General features: G+C 36.8%; 1 long non-coding RNA gene across 1 annotated transcript; it reads right to left on the reverse strand.

Moving 5' to 3' along the window:
• Positions 1-3,799: 3,799 nt before the first annotated feature.
• LOC118761467 lies at positions 3,800-12,117 on the reverse strand. Its single transcript, XR_004997405.1, has 3 exons — positions 12,106-12,117; positions 11,802-11,803; positions 3,800-3,940 (listed from the first exon to the last, which is right to left on the reverse strand). It is a non-coding gene; the product is annotated as an uncharacterized LOC118761467 (long non-coding RNA).
• Positions 12,118-16,137: the final 4,020 nt, after the last annotated feature.

Consider the following 16,137-nt stretch of genomic DNA (forward strand, 5'->3'; position numbering starts at 1 on the left):
ATCTGATAGAATTATTATCAGCAAACGTGATCCGTTGAAGTCGTGCTCACATTTCATTGAGAAGTCATAATTCCATTAAAGTTCAGATCAGTTTCTTTAGCACGCACTTAGTGTTAGTATATGAAAAGGCGATACATTTAGAAGATATCATACATAAACGTGAACAATCCAGAACCGAGTGAGCATCCATTTGGGCATCGATTACAAGGTTGAGATATGGATTTGGTTTGAAGGAAAAAGTTGAATAAGCTGTCAAATCATTAATTTCTTTTTCTACAATAGAAAAAATAAATAGAAAGAGGAAACACAAGAAATATAACAACACAAATTAAATTATTTCTCTTTATTGACAAGGTACAAGAGAAACGAATAGATATGGTCTATTGATTCGATAGATCGATGTTATTAATCTTTAGGTTAGTGTGAGTGGGGAGTGAGTTGCATAATCTAGAAAGGGGGGATTGGGAATAATAATTGATGAGGGATCTGGCTGGTGAAATAGCATGTATGACGGGAGAATGAGAAGGGGCATGTGGCTGGTTATCTCGGAGGTAAAGTTGTTCTCGTATTACCAGCGAGATGCATTAAGGTATTTCTGAGCAAGTTAGTAACGAAGCGTGTTGAGATGTTTAATGACAGTGAGGATTAATATTAACCCATCTGCCAGATTTTAAATGTACTTGTGTGTTAGTTTTACTACATCTTTCTGCATGACTATTAATTATTAATTTATTTATTATCTATTTAACTAAAAATTAAGACGCTAAGTAGAAATAATCATGAAATGAAGAAAAAAAAACGATATTTATAAATTTCTTTATTTTTTGCGTTGCGGAAGAAAGAGATATTTAAAATTTTCAGTTTTGTTCGGCGTGCACTGGAGACAGAAGATCGATGAATTAAAGATCAGGAACAAGACACAGAATCAAAGAACACTAAAAATAAACAACTAAATAAAAATGGTCTTACTATTAACGAAATAATAGGAGCCGAAAGCACATCCTACGGAGCTGATGTCCTTCAATGTATGTGACTGACTGAAATTATTCAAAAGTTCTGAAATGGAAAAAAATGATGTAAGAACGCAGAAACTATGATCCACGGATTGTACCGTAATCATCTCCGGAATACGGACTGTGATCACAAGAAATACGTGATTTGTGGAAACTCGCGTAGCGCTGCATTAAAATATTTATAAAGTCCGTCTATGAAATTTAATTACTAATACCATGTGTGTGTGTGTGTGTGTGTAATATTTGCCAGCGCATTGGATGCACCCTCACATAAGACTCATCCTTATTTTACAAGGATATTTTGCGGAAAAAACAATTTTAGTATGTTTCATCATGGATTTATTGAAAGTTGTTTTGTGGTGACAATTGTATGATTCTGCGCATGAAATACAATAATGTGACAGTACAGAGGAATAAAATATGAAGTCATATGTAGCTTTACACTCACCTTTAAAGGAAACAAAATTAATTTGCCATAGCGAAAGAGAAATGTTGGTATTAATGAAACCTGGTCTATGCAAACAAAAAGCAAATATACAGATAAAAACTGGGAGAAACCAATCAGCGAAGTGCAATAAAAGGGATAAATTCTTATTGATAGTTAAAGTTTCTCGTTCTTACTGCTGCCATCAATATTACCGGTACTCTCTTCATCACTAGAATTCTCTGCAAAAGGGTCTGTATCAGCGATATATTCTTCAAATAATACCATCAAGGGCATTACTAATACCAGTTTTTTTTAAATGGTTTCACAGCATCCTCTTCTTTTACAGCATTCCATGAACTTTTTACCCAATCACACACCTGTGCAATATAGTATGCCTCTTCCTTCTTCCTGTTCGTGTTACTTCAAAATCTGAAGACTGCGTCCACTTGCTCCACCCCACCCGAAGGAATCCTTTAGATGGTTTATTGAGTGAAACATTTAAAGACTGGTTAGGCCTCCCGGAATTACCGCTGGTTAGGCGTCCCGGAATTATAGCAGGTTAGGCTGGGATTATAGCTAACTGAGTCTTCAGTTCTCCAAGTTTCTTCTTAACAAGCTCAGTTCTATAAGCCCGAAACTGGTCTCAAACTAATAAAGCGGGTTTCTTTAATAGTCCACCAGGACGCCTGGACCACTCTTTGTCAAGTCATGATTTCATTCCTCCCTCATCCTTCCGATCTTTTTGGGTGGACAAGAACATAAATGCCATTGGATATCCTTTTTTTAGGCTATGTCTTTCCTTTAAAAATTAAAAAAGATGAAAGTTTTGTGCCATCAGCGCAGTATGATGATACAACTGTGTAGCGTGTCTTTTCATGGCCACATGTTTTAACAGTCAGAGTTTTAGCACCCTTGGGTTCTACTGCCTTGTTTGATGGCACATCAAATGTCAAAGACTTCGACCATATTTACTATCTGTGTGAAAGTCCAAAATTAATTTGTTTTCTTGCACAGATGTGGTACCTATGAAACTTATGTATTTAATTTTCGTATTCAGGGAACATTTTTATTTCTCCCCATAAATATGGGACAACCGTGATGTTTACCCTTTAAAATCGTTGATATCTCAGTCCATTGCTATAAGTCTTGAACGGTGCATAACCATTTTAGTGGGATGAAAAAGCTCGATCTTCTTTGGTCTAAACCTCATGTTTTTAATTCTTCTTCTAGTTCAGACCACTTTATGAATCCCCTACGGAGGCAGTGTTTGATACGTTTAGCAGCTTTTAGCTACTCTTCCTGTTTCCTCCGCCAAGTCTTAGCATTTTGTCGGTCGGTGGTAGACCAAAATACCGAGCAGGCTGCCCTATTACCGTGGTCCTTTGCGTTTGCTACGACATCTAGTTTCTCAGCCATGTGTTGCAATCTGTGCGAAATTGATCGTAAGTCAACTTACCGATACGTTATGGGAACCTTGCCCCAACTCTTGCCTCCTCTCAGATCAGCTGTATAGTTGTTTATATTTTGGGAAACAGCAAATGCTATACAGGATGTGAAACTCGTATTTCTGGATGTGATGCTTTGTGTTACCGCGACAGACCACAAATTGGAAAATAAGGGAAAAAAGACTAAAGAACCAAACACAAATGAATGACCAAGAATGGAACACAACAAGAAGAGGCGCTGTTGTACAAGCGATGCCTCCGACATATGATCAGGTCTGATCATTGCAAATGGCTGCCAGGTGGATGAAAGTTTAACATTCCATTCAACTTTCTAGGAGCATTTTTCATTTAGATAAGAAGAAATGTTCATAAAATGTAACCTAGTTCTTTAAATAATGTATTTATATATCAGATGTTGGGGAACGAGGTAAGTGAGGTGATGACAGCGTATCGTAATCAATCTTTCGTAAGTTTGTGATAACAGACTGTGATAATTCGGCTTGTTTCAACATTTTATTATTAGTAACACAATTTACTGTAATGATTTGGCTTGTTCTGATTATTCTATTAGAGCAACAGTTTTTGCGCCAAGAGAACTTCCAAGTACGCTCGTCCCTGCTCCCTAGCCTACGGCGCTCGGCCTCCCTTCCGTAATGTGGCCACATTAGACGCATTTGATACATTTAAAAATAAGAAAAGCGCGTCCAATCTGCCGGCAAATACGGTACATACATACATGCATACATACATAATGTTCGTACGTATACATGCATGTCTTTGATGTATGTATGTATGTATGTATGTATGTATGTATGTATGTATGTATGTATGTAGTATATATATATATACTATTATATATATATATATATATATATATATATATATATATATATATATAATATATAATATATATATTTACAGGGTGTCCCAAAAGTCACTATACGCTTTCTTTTTTCTATTTCGTTTCGGGTATCATTTGGAGAGACGTGAGGCCATCAGTATTTGACACCTTAGTCTTTACAGTTTTTGTAAGTGTATCATTCCCTTGCCCATGGCTCGCCGTCTGACGTTAGAGCAACGTTTCAAAATTCCCGCCAGGCAGGAAGTTTTTCAGTCCCCCTACTGCATTTCATCGCAAGTTTGACAGGGTTCATGGCCGTCACACAGCTCCAACGCGTAGCACAATTTATGCTATCCGTAGCAAGTTTCTCGAAAGAGGATCTGTTCTTGACAAACCACGAAGGACTGCGCTGGAACTTACTATCAACAAAAGCTTGATTCAGTAGATGCTTCAGAGAGTGATAAAGCTCTATCCGTACCGACATTGGGTTCTTCAAAGACTTCAAGTGGAAGATCATGATGTTCATGGTGTGGAAATGTGTCAATCACTCCTCTACAATTACCAAAATGACTCTCAGTTCTTGGAAAACGTGTGGTTCAGCGATGAGTCTATCTTTCATCTCTCTGATCGGGTAAACCAACGCAATTGTCGAATTTGGGAAACAAAAACCAGCAGAAATTCTCGAACACGAACGAGACTCTTCGAAGCTGGTGGTATGGTGTGCCATGGGCAAGGGAATGATACACTTAAATAACTGCAAAGCCTAAGGTGTTAAATGTTGATGGTCACATGACTCTCCGAATGATACCTGAAACGAAATAGAAAAAAAGAAGTGTATAGTGACTTTTGGGACACGTTGTACACACACACAACACACACACACACACACACCACACACACTAATAATATAATAAAATATATATATAATATATATATATATATATATATATATAATATATATATTTTATATAAATTAGAGATAAACCCACTATTAGGCAAATCAACAGTGAAACATAAACCAATAATAGAAATAAATTAATTAATATAATACAAATATACAAAATATAAATTCAAAATTTAAATTATTTAAATTTAAATTTAAAGTTAAAATTTTAAAAATATTTAATTATTAATTTATACTTATGAATTTATATATATATTATTTTTATTTTTATTATTATTTTTTTAATAAATATAACTATCAAAACGAATTAAAAGTTTAATATAAGATAAAGAGTAAAACCACTACGATCGTTTCCTGCCCATAATCTAATTCGAATAACAATAATTTAAATTCAATTAATAATTCGAATTATGGTTATAGTCAATCTTCAGGTTAATTATAATATTTAATAAATAATCAAACATTTAACAATATTTTTAAAGAAATAAATAAATAATAATTTTTCTTATAAAAAACTCTATTATCAAACTAGAACATTAACGATTGATTATATTCATACATCGATTATAATGTTAAATATTAATTTTTAAGTATTAATTTTTAAGGTAAGAAACCCACAAATAATCTAATCTCAGTTATAGTCAATATCTAATTACATAAATATTGTAAAAAAAAATGACTATTCATATTATTAAATATAATTTCAAGTCAAATAATTATATAATATTGAATACTAACTAAATTATCAATGAAAATATATAAATGTATATAAATATAAGAATTAAGATCTAAAATTATCTCTATCAATAAATATGTATTCACGTATAATAAAGACTTAATAAATTAATTATTCATTATTACTTATAAAAATATTAAAAGATTATAGATGAAATAGATAATTGTAAACAAACAAACAATCTTAAAAGAACGCTATAACTAATTAACGATCCATACATCTCGTTGGCGAACTAATAACTTTCAAAAATCGTATAGTTAAGAAACTAAAATGAAATAATAAAACACTTAATGAAATAATCAATCCGTAGTTATATAGTATCAAATAAATACTACGAATATATTTATCTCTAATTTGATATAAATATATATATTTATACTGTAAAATTGGATTTAATCCTAAATCTAATTTTTCCCTGTAAGTTTGGATTTACTCCCTATTATTATTATTATTATATTATTATTATTATTATTATTATTATTATTATATATATATATATATAAAACTGAGAATGTGTGTCTGTCTGTGTGTTTCCCTAAAACTTGAGAACTACACAACCAATTTCATTCAAATTTTACACATGCCTTGCTTCTTGCCTAGAGCGAGCCCACAGCAATATCATATCTTCTCCACTATTTCAGTATTACGTGTTAAAAGTGAAACAAAAACATATATCTCTTTGTATGTATATGGGTGTTATATATATATATATATATATATATATTACAAAATATAAGTTATATCTTGAGATCGTTAGTGACAACAACGCTCAAAATATATAACAGACTGGAATAGCAGTGTTCAAATGAGCTGTATACACTTTTTAATCCGAGGGGAGGCAATGCGAGCAGCAACCAAGAGCACTACAAAATCCACAGATAGATCAAACACATACATATATTCATATATTCATTTATATCTACAGAACAGACATAAGCCCGACGTTTTAATATGTAGTAATATCTAAAATATATAAACATCATATAAAAATATATTGTACGCATAAGATCCACTCGACGTTCCATAAGAAATTTAGAAATAAAAATTGCAATAAAAGTTAGAGGTAATAATAACATTGAATTAAATATAGTAAATATAGTAAGTAGTAATTAAATATATTTTATTTTATTAAAAATATAATTTTATTAAAAATATATAACAATTAAAAGAAAAAATAGCAATTAATATAAGATGTATGAAGGAATTGAACTCGAATATGTGGCTTTGCATGAATGGGAGAAATTAAAATATGAAAAATTTAATTGAGTGCAGAAGTGAATTAGTCCAGTTGGAGCTGTGCGCATACCACTTACTATAGCTGCTAGATTAATTATATGCTTATAAAGTAGCATTCATATCTATGAGAATTTTGGGAGTACGTAATGTCTGGTCTTTCGCATGTAGCAGGTATGTAATTGTGCATTTGTTTCCGTGTACTATGTGTTGTTTGGTATTGTGCTTCTTATTTGAACCTGTGAGTTGCTGTTTTATTTGTTGATTGTTATTTTTATCGTTAAACGTTATTGTTACATGGTTTTGGGGGTTTTTTGTCTGTCGTGTTGAGACAGACAAGGAAGAAGTGGGCTGCTCCTCCCTAATGGAGAGATGGCCAGACGAAGTATGTTCGAAAGTGTGTCAGATTTATCGACTTCTGAAGAAGAACTTGAAAAGGCGATAAAGAAAATGGACAAGCAATTAGGCTACACATACGCAGGAGCGACAAGAACGGAGGAAAGAGAAATAGTCTTGGCCAAGTTGCCAAGCTACCAGGCATTTATTAAAAAGGTCGGCGGTGAAGTGGAGTTGTCACCGCCACCAAAACGAAGTGAGTAGCATGAACGAAGGACCATCACGTACCGGGTTTATGCCAATGAAAAAAAGAAAATAGAAGTCGTCAGTATCGAGACAATAGTAGAAGCACTAAAAAGAACGGAAGAAGACATAATATTCTTGGCAAGAGGCATAAATTTCGGTACCGTGGTGGTCCAATTGAAGAATGAAAGTGTGGCGAGGAAAATGGCAACGAGAACAGTGAAGACAGAAAAGGTGTTCCTTCTGCCCTCATATCTGGGTAGAAAAACTACTCGGATCAAGGCGGAGAGGATACCTCCTAATGTTGACGGAGAGTGGATAGTGGCAGCCGTAATCAGTGGATGTGAGGAAGAAGTTGACATCTTCCATGCTACAGTGAAAGATGAAGGCTGGAAGGGTGCAGTTTTGGAACTAAACGTGCAAGCAGAGGCTGAAATATTGGAACAATTGACTGAGAATATCAGAATGGGAAGTGTTATTATGAGAGTGTGGGTGGAGGGCAGAGCTCCACGCTGCTACAAGTGTGGCCTGAAAGGTCACATAAGAGCTAACTGCCCTCCCCCATCAAAGGAAATTGATGCGGAACCTCAAAGAGAGGTAGTGGCCAACGAGGATAAGTAGAAATCAACGAAGAAAGACACAACGGAAGAGGAGGAGGTACAGAAAGAATGGGAAGAAGGCAGAAGAAGGAGGGAGAGAAGAAGGAAGAAAAATAAATAGTGCTGAACCCCAATCCACCCCAACACAACCCGCACCCTCTGAGACCCACCCTTCTCCTGCAGACAGTGAACCCACCCGCTCCCCAACAACAAGAAAACAAAAAAAAAGAAGAAGCAAATAGACAAGATACCGCAAAAAAACCTGGGCCCAAATTTCTAGGTATTTCGACGTAAAAGAAATATTGAAAGACTATCACTGGTGTGACAAGGACAGTGATAGGTACGCTGTAATCTCGGAAGAACGTATAGAAGAATTCGTGGAAAAATGTAAAAAGAAAAACTATAAATTGTTTAGATTTGAAATAGATGACGAGATAATAACGGAAATGGAAAAGAGATTTGCGATGAAAATAGAGCACGATGTGTATTACATTCAGGATAAAGGACAGGTAAGTGATGCTAGCGGATGGGGCCGTTAGCATCACTTTCATTTTTCATTTATCATTTTCATATTCCATTTTCCATATTTATGTAATTGTGATGTTTCATGTTCTCAATGTTTGTATTGTCTCCTCTGTGTAGCCCTTTATGAGTAATGAAGAAACGATGTGTTGTGTGTAAAATACATCCTGACGAGGGGAGTGTCAATTTTAAATATATGATATGTTTCATATTAATTGGTGCATCTCCGAAACGGCCCGTAGATGAACTTTTATGCATTTTTGTAAATTTGTCTATTTATCTTCTATGTATTTTTCTCTGGAATTTTAATTCGTCTTTTTTAATATGTCATTGTATATTTTATTACCCCAAATTTTTAATTTCACAAATTTATACCAAACTAGCACTATGACCAGGCGTTGCCGGGTCATAATGCTAGTGTATATATATATGTATATATATATGTATGTATGTATGTAATTATATATGTATTTATGTATATATGTAATATATATACAATATGTTTATATATATATATATATATATATATATGTATGTATGTATGTATGTTGTATGTATGTATGAATGAATGAATGAATGAATGAGCAGTAGTTTGGTACTTACTTAATCCATCAGTATTTTTACATCACTTAAAGCCAAACTTGGACTCAACCACTCAATAAAGGTTAAAAGAAATTATTGGGATAACATAACAGCTAAAGGTGGAGCCTCAGTATCGTCCAAATAGACTGTGGCTAAAAGTCCAACAAAACATGAAAGAGCTTTGCACTTACCTCTGTTTAATTCAGTGTAAATGTTGCCTGTCCCAAGCTTCAAAACAATATCAGAATGCTTTTTATTTGACAAATAGCATCTTCGATTACCGACTTCGAAGTCAGTCGACTGACAATATGAGTGTGTTTCACAATGATATAAACACGTCGTATAATTAATATGATTGTATCCAATAACATTGTTACTAGGGAGATAAACCCTGTTAACAATATCCAAGGGGCATTTTCCTGAAAAGAGAAAATGGATAAATGAATTTTTTTCTTCTTTTCATTTTCGTAAACATGAGGGGAGACGCGGTTATAGTGAAGTGTTTTATTATTTCGGATTAATGAAAATTTAGTACTATATTAATTACTTTCGGTTAATGAAAAATATTTAGCGAAGAAGAAGAAGAAGAAAAAGGAAAAGGAGGAGGGGAGGGGAAGGGAGGATGAGGAGGAGAAGGAGGAGAAAAAGAAGAAGAAGAAAAAGGAGGAGGAGGAGGGGAGAGGTAGAGAAGGAAGTGGAGAAGGAGGAGAAGTAGGAACAGGAGGAGGAGGATGAGGAGGACGAGGTGGAGGAGGAAGAGCAGGAGGAAGAGCAGGAGGAGGAGCAGGAGGAGGAGAAGTAGAGAACGAGGAGAAGTAGAAGAAGAAGGAGAAGAAAAGGAAGAAGAAGAAGAAGAAGAAGAAGAAGAAGAAGGAGAAAAAGAAGAAAAAAGGAAAAAAAGAAGAAGAAAAGGAAGAAGAAGAAGAAGAAGAAGAAGAAAAGGCAGAAGAAGAAAAGGAAGAAGCAGAAGAAAAAAGAAGAAAAGGAAGAAGAAGAAGAAAAGGAAGAAGAAGAAGAAGAAGAAGAAGAAGAAAAGGAAGAAGAAGACGAAGAAGAAAAATAAGAAGAAGAAGAAAAGAAGAAGAGAAGGAAGAAGAAAAGGAAGAAGAAGAAAAGGAAGAAGAAGAAGAAGAAGAGGAAGAGAAAAGGCCAAGAAGAAAGAGGAGGAAGAAATGGAAGAAGAAGAAGTAGAAGAAAAAGAAGAATAGAAGAATGGAAGAAGAGAAGAATAAGAAAAGGAATAAGAAAGAATAAGAAAAGAAGTAGAATAGGAAGAATGGAATAATAAGAAGAAGAAGAATAAGAAGAAGAAGAAATGGAAAAGAAGAAGAAATAAGAAGAAGAGAAGAATAAGAAAAGGAAGAAGAAGTAGAGGTAGAAAAGGAAGAAGAAGTATAAAGTAGAAAAGGAAGAAGAAGTATAGAGTAAAAAGGAAGAAGAAATAGAAGTAAAAAGGAAAAGAGAAGAAGAAGAAGAAAGTAAGTAAAGAAGAAGAAGAAGAAAAAATAAGAAGAAAGGAAGAAGAGGAAGAAGAAGAATAAGAAGAAGAGAAAAGAAGAAGAAAAAGAAGAAGAAGAAGAAGAAGAGAAGAAAGAAGACAGGAAGGCACCGGGGATGTTTAACATATGAGAGCGATAAAACACTGCTCTAAAATTTATCCAAAATCATCGGAAATGAAGACATCACATGGAACAAAAAATAGCTGACAAAGTGTTGGACTATATCCGAATAAGTAATACTCACTGAAATTTATTTCTATTTTCCAAATGAAATGATGTATTTTAACTGGATATCATCTCCACTGTCGCACAGCACATGTAAACACGCTTGATACATTACGATCCATGAACACCAGACCAACTCCGGCCCCAAACATCATGTACAAAAAAATTACAAATAAATTAAATAATACCGGTCTTATTGAACCCATGAATAACAATGCGGAAGTACGTACTTTAAACTTGTTACACAAAAAGTACGAAAAACTACACGTGCAAAACTATTTGACATCAGAAATGACCGGACCGGTACCCTACGAAAATGATGACCGTCAAAATAAAGCGCCGGACATTGTTTCTCATGTCCCGCAAATAAAACCGAAAGGGCATAAACGGACACGTGAGGAATATATTTCAATCCTACATGCTTATTTTACAGCAGTCCTCTACTCAAAGAAAGAAAGCAACACAACATATACATATAAAATATGGAAGAAAAATAACCTAAATAAAGACTTGGATACAGCAATGAACCCTAATAAACTAGTTAACATACGAAGATATATTCTCATACGGAAAAATATATCAGAAATAGAAATAGAACACTTGAAAGGAAAATACACCAGGAAAATGTAGATAGTAGCCACATAACAATGCCAAATAGTATAGACACTGAGATAGTAAAACACGAAGACAAACGTAACATTTCCAGCAAAAGCGAAGTAAACAAAAAACAACAAACCCGAACCGTAGGGATGTATAATAATGTACAAAAAGTACCAATCCAGAACACCGCAGGCAAACATATGAATGAGAAGGAAGGCGAAGCAAATCTAAAGCCGGGAAACAACGAAGGGGAACCTAATGATTATGATACTATAAAGATGAGAATAATCAAAGAACTTAAAACCACAGATCTCAGAATGCACCACTGACTATACCAAAAATCAAAATAGACAATAACACATCAATAATAAAAGCATAACCCTGGCCGTTACGGAACTAATAGCCACAGACAAATGGCAATATCACTGAGCTAAATGACATAATATATGTAGAAGCCACTGCACGCACGAAAGGAGCTGGATGCTCCCTCAAACCCATCCAAACAGGAGTACGACCACCCAAACAAACCCTGTGGATAAATAATATCCATAAAAAGTATTTGTCGATTGTTAACGAAATTAGTAGACAATCAAAACTACTAAGTAACAAGAAGAAAACAAAAATACTGTGCAAATACATTACAGAAGATTTACCTGAGGTAAAAGAAAAGCTAAAGCAAGATATACTTGCAAAAGCACAAATGATCCACCGGTATGGGAAACGCCAACGTTTCTTTGAACAAAACAAACAGTTCAACTCCAACCCCCAAAAATTCTACCAAGAACTTGTCAAAAATAAAACAAGCATCAATGCAGCACCAACAGCAGAAGATGTGGAAGGATTTTGGAAAGAAATATGGTCGGCGAATGAACAACCTCAGAAAAGGACTAATTAAACAACGAACATACCACCTGAGCAACTCTGGCCCCCAATAACAATTGAAGAGGTCACCCAGGCACTGCAAAGACTAAGCAACTGGAAGGCACCTGGGCACGACAAGATCTCCAACTTCTGGTTAAAATATCTTACAGGTACACGCAAAAAGCTGGCTGAAAACTTTAATGACATACTAGCAGAGCCAAGACAATGCCTGAATGGCTCATGAAATGGAAATATATCCTAATTCTCAAATCTACTGAAACGGCAAACCCACAAAACTACAGACCTATAACCTGTCTCCCTACAATGTACAAAGCCTTTACTGAAGTAATATCGCAAAGATTGAGCAAACATCTAGAAGAAAACAACCTGTTTCCAGAAGAGTAGAAGGGATGCTGCAAGGGCTCATACAGCTGTAAAGATCAATTAATAATCAACAAAACCATAACTGAAGACTGCCGCAGAAAGAAGAAAGGCCTCAGTATTGCCTGGATCGACTACCGAAATGCGTTTGATAGTATTCCCCACACATGGATCCTCAAAACACTAGCCATGAACAAGGTAGCACCAATAATTATAAAATACATAAGACGCTCTATGAATAAATGGCAGACAGTGCTACAGCTCCAAACAAAAGAAGGACTCGTGAAAACTAAAGCCATTCCCATTAGAAGAGGAATATTCCGGAGAGACACGCTTTCCTCACTCCTTTTCTGCTTGGCACTGACACCTCTATCTGACATGCTAAATAGAACTGGATGCAGATACAAATGTTACGGCAAAACAATCAGCCATCTTTTATATATGGATGACCTAAAACTATACGCTACAATGTGGAGGCTTGTGGCTAGTGGAGGCGCGTGGCTTAGTGGTTAGGGTGTCAGCATCATGATCGTAAGGTTGTGGTTTCGATTCCTTGACCGGGCGAAACGTTGTGTTCTTGAGCAAAACACTTCATTTCACGTTGCTCCAGTCTACTCAGCTGGCACAAATGAGTAACGCTGCGATGGACTGGCGTCCCATGCAGCTGGGGAACACATACGCCATGGAAACCGGGAAACCGGGCCCATGAGTCTGGCTAGGCTTTAAAAGGGTGCATTTATTATTGTGGAAGCACATGGCCAAGTGGTTAGGGCAGCGGACTCGCGGTCGAGGGAGCAATTATCATTATGGACTCTGCTGATAAACGGATCTGTCTCACATACGACAGCAGCTTTTCGACATAATTCCACAAGTCAGCAATGCCCGGAAATTGAACCAGTTCATGCAGAACGGTTTCGTCGCACTGTAGGCACCTCGGACAAGCCCATCTGACAGTACAACCATGTTTGTAGAGTTTATTTTGACGAGTAGCGCCCTCCGCTAGCACTGCCAGGACAAAAGATATCTGGATATTATCAATAGTAGCCCCCGATCGAAAAGTCCTCCGCAATAGACTAGCTATTTCGTTTTAGTTGACGCCCAGGTTCTCCCCGAGGACATCATCGCACTTCCCCACTACTAATTCTCTGTAAATAGCTAAAGTGGCCCATCCACATGTCCTATTGCCCAACTGGTACAGGACAGTGAGCGCCTGACAATATTTTAAGTACCAGGTGCCCAGTCTCGGCCTATCCTTTACCCAGAACTGCAGCTCTGTTTGGAGACGAATCCACATAGGGTAACCTTCGCTGCAGGTGGCACAACCTGGGTGCGTGTCTGCTCATTAAAAACTATGGCATGCCTATGCCGCCACGCAAAGGAAGTTGGCGGCAGACCGACCGCCTGACCATTGGAACGCGTCCTTTCTACATGAAAAGAAACAGGATACACTCCAGTCTAATCAAGCGGTAACTGGGATAAGGCATGTCGGTCAGACTATAAATAATAACAGAGTAATGTAGGCATGTGCCACCTTTGCCCGACCTTTCAGGGACAACTTCCTCTCTCCCCATTTCTTGGTAAGACAGCCGCCCCTCTCTTCCTCACCTCTTTCCAATTCTTATCCACGTGGAGGTTGGGACCAAATCAGACCCCGGGCGGTTTAACAGGTCCATCAGTCAAACGTCCGACGACGCCGTCCGAGAGCATCGATCTGCTTCTCCAGATGCCCAGTCGCAAGTCCACCGACTCCTCGGCATTGATTTTAGCCCCAGCAACCGATTCATATTCCTTTACAATGGAGCCGACCGTCTCCCCTGCAGAGGCACTCGACACTGCCCTCCCGAGTCCAATTTCGAAAGAGAGGCCACTTAACTGTTCCAACTTCCACAGAAGTGGCTCGAGAGCCAGTACGATACTAAACGGTTGCGAAAGGTGACCATTTATTTTGCCCACCGAGCAAGTGTCACTGTGCATTACAGTAATCCAGCCTCTGAGAACGGGTTCGAAACCGGCTGCTTTCAGGACGGCTTCAAAATAGCATTGGTTGATCCTATCGAAAGCTTTCGATTGATCTAAATTGGTCAGCTTTAGTCCCAGCCGTCTCTACGATGTAGAGTTGTCGTGGATAGACCTGCTCGGAATAGCTCACATTTGTGCCTCCCCGACCAGACTACCGACGACAAAGGCCAACCTTTTCGCTAACACTTTGGCCAAAATCTTAAACTCTGTGGTTAGCAGAGTTATGGGCTGAAATTCCCCAACATGTCCCCATTGTCGGTGTCCTTTCTCAGCAGTGTTACTACAACCCGGTTAAGAGCCCTAGGAATTCTCCTGTTCTGCTGTCAGTTGCTGTAGACATCTTCCAAGAGGTTGCGAAACAAATCTGGCATGAATACACAGAATTCGTAGGGCAAACCTTCCAAACCGGAATATGCGACTTATGCAATCGCTCATCGCCTCCCGTATTTCAGGGTTGTAATCGGCTGTTGCAGAATTTCGCGTCCGTTATCGAGACCCCACCCTACCAAAACAGTCGCGCAAAGTTGCCACATTACGCCTCTTCTACTCTTCTACTCGGGCGCATCCAAGAGTTATTGTTTCTTCGTGCATTACAGTGCGCTCCCTAGGTTTGACAAATCAAACGTCGTTCTTGAAAAATAAGTCAAGAGCCAATCTCGCCGCCAACATGTCGATTGCTCTTCCTAAATGCTTCTTCTAGCTTCCTAACAGGGTCTCCGCCTACTCTAGATTTCCTTATCGCTAATTCTCTATTAATGTTTCTATTCTAGAAGCATTTTTCGGAGTCATCCACCGTCAGTTGTTGACGATTGAACCCGTCAACTCCGGACGGACTAACTTACTAACACATCTCTGAAAGCTTGGCGCACAGGGAACTACAAAATAATAAACGTGCTTGATTTTCATCTGAAAAATAAAGCAAGCGAGAGAAAAGAGATGGAAGAAGAAGAAGAAGAAGATAGAAAGAAAGAAGAAGAAGAAGAAAGAAAGAAAGGTGATCAGAATTGTGAATATTTTGATTTGATCCAGTTTTAGGATTTTCATTCGTTTATGGATGAGTTACCCAATTTGGTTCCAAATTTCTTCATTTTCTACGTGAAAAAAATTAAATCTGTGTTTCACACATTCAGTTAATCTTCTGTAATTATTTTACGTAATTTAAGTAAAACTGGTATCATATCCTCATATAGTGTAAGATATCTTTTCGTCTCCCTCACAGACTAATGTCATCTACACACAATTTAGATATTACACCCCAGACATGCATTATTTTCATCATCAAAGATATTGAGAATATTCACTGACAGTCACGTGACAAAAACCTAAACACACAACCTTTTGACAAAACGTTGCCTTTTCTCTTTTCTCCTTGGTAATCTTGTGTCTCAATCCCAAAATCTATGCTAAGCGCATCAATCAAACCTTTATTAGAACTTTCACTCTCTGAAACGAAAACTCTACAAACAATTTTTTATCCACAGACACCATTCTACATTGACCAGAGAAATCGTAGAGACTTTTCAAATGCCGACAGTATTGTCTCTCTTTGGACTAAAACACAGAATACAAGTCAAGGAATAAAATAAACCCAGAAGATTCAAATTTGTTTACCGTCTCTATACTTGGTCGGCACAGTTCTTCTCAACTGATAAAAATAGGCATTATTTTCCA

The sequence above is a fragment of the Octopus sinensis genome, unplaced genomic scaffold (assembly GCF_006345805.1).
Source record: "Octopus sinensis unplaced genomic scaffold, ASM634580v1 Contig13745, whole genome shotgun sequence".
In the NCBI taxonomy this organism is placed as follows: domain Eukaryota; kingdom Metazoa; phylum Mollusca; class Cephalopoda; order Octopoda; family Octopodidae; genus Octopus; species Octopus sinensis.